Source organism: Priapulus caudatus, unplaced genomic scaffold (assembly GCF_000485595.1).
Source record: "Priapulus caudatus unplaced genomic scaffold, Priapulus_caudatus-5.0.1 Scaffold125, whole genome shotgun sequence".
Lineage (NCBI taxonomy): Eukaryota > Metazoa > Priapulida > Priapulimorpha > Priapulimorphida > Priapulidae > Priapulus > Priapulus caudatus.
The window spans coordinates 52,768-53,140 of NW_014577186.1; positions in this window are offsets into that span (position 1 = coordinate 52,768).

Below are 373 nucleotides of genomic sequence, written 5' to 3' on the forward strand. Positions count from 1 at the left end.
GCGTCTCCCGGTCTAAAAGAATCCCCAGGAGTATTTCTCTCACGGCGCAGCGCTCGGTCCCGCGTGTCTATGTTCAGTTGTGCCGTCCGTCGCGTGTAGGTGTGAACGTGTTGCGTAAACGTACACTTACGACTGTAGAAAAAACACGTCAGCACATATAGCAAGGTTTCATTCCCCATCCCCTGTGCGTGCATGGTAATACAACGTACGAAACAAAGAATTTCCTCGTACCTACTAGCACCTGATCACTTGGTCAACAGGCTAATGACATCTGGTTAACTGGATGCGTTCGCTTTTGGTGATGCTTCCAAATCTGAGCAAGATCAGAGATGAGTGTGTATATGGTCTGAGAGAAAAGCGCTCACTGTGGCAG